The sequence below is a fragment of the Seriola lalandi genome, unplaced genomic scaffold (genome assembly GCF_002814215.2).
Source record: "Seriola lalandi dorsalis isolate HSWRI2012SDOR001 ecotype SW California unplaced genomic scaffold, Sedor1 jcf7180001989455, whole genome shotgun sequence".
NCBI lineage: Eukaryota > Metazoa > Chordata > Actinopteri > Carangiformes > Carangidae > Seriola > Seriola lalandi.
In genome coordinates, this window is record NW_019460121.1 from 1 (window position 1) to 397 (window position 397).

The 397-nt window shown below is 40.8% G+C and overlaps 1 non-coding gene across 1 annotated transcript; it reads left to right on the forward strand.

Annotated features, from left to right (window-relative positions):
• The first annotated feature begins 119 nt into the window (after window positions 1-119).
• On the forward strand, window positions 120-193 carry trnan-guu (transfer RNA asparagine (anticodon GUU)). The gene has a single exon. It is a non-coding gene; the product is annotated as a tRNA-Asn (tRNA).
• The last annotated feature ends 204 nt before the right edge of the window (window positions 194-397 follow it).

The window sequence follows — 397 nt, forward strand, 5'->3', positions numbered from 1 at the left end:
TGAGACAATTTATAAAACTGAGTCTGAGGTCTAGAAGGAAGAAATGATACTAGAAATTACAAATGCAGGTGGGAGGAATGGGATTGAAAGTGGTGGCCAAACTTCTTCAAGCTAGACATGTCTCTGTGGCGCAATCGGTTAGCGCATTCGGCTGTTAACTGAAAGGTTGGTGGTTCAAGCCCACCCAGGGACGTTTTACGTATACATTGACAAGGATACCTCATGCAGATAAAAATCTGACTTTCTGTAGAGGCAGGAGGTAAAGAAACTCACAACAGAACTCTGGATGTGAAAAAATAAACAGCGAGCATTATCAGTGGTGACATACCTGACAGAAAACAACTGAATCTTTGACAAATCTGAATGAGACAGTGTCCAAAAACATTGATGAAGATTT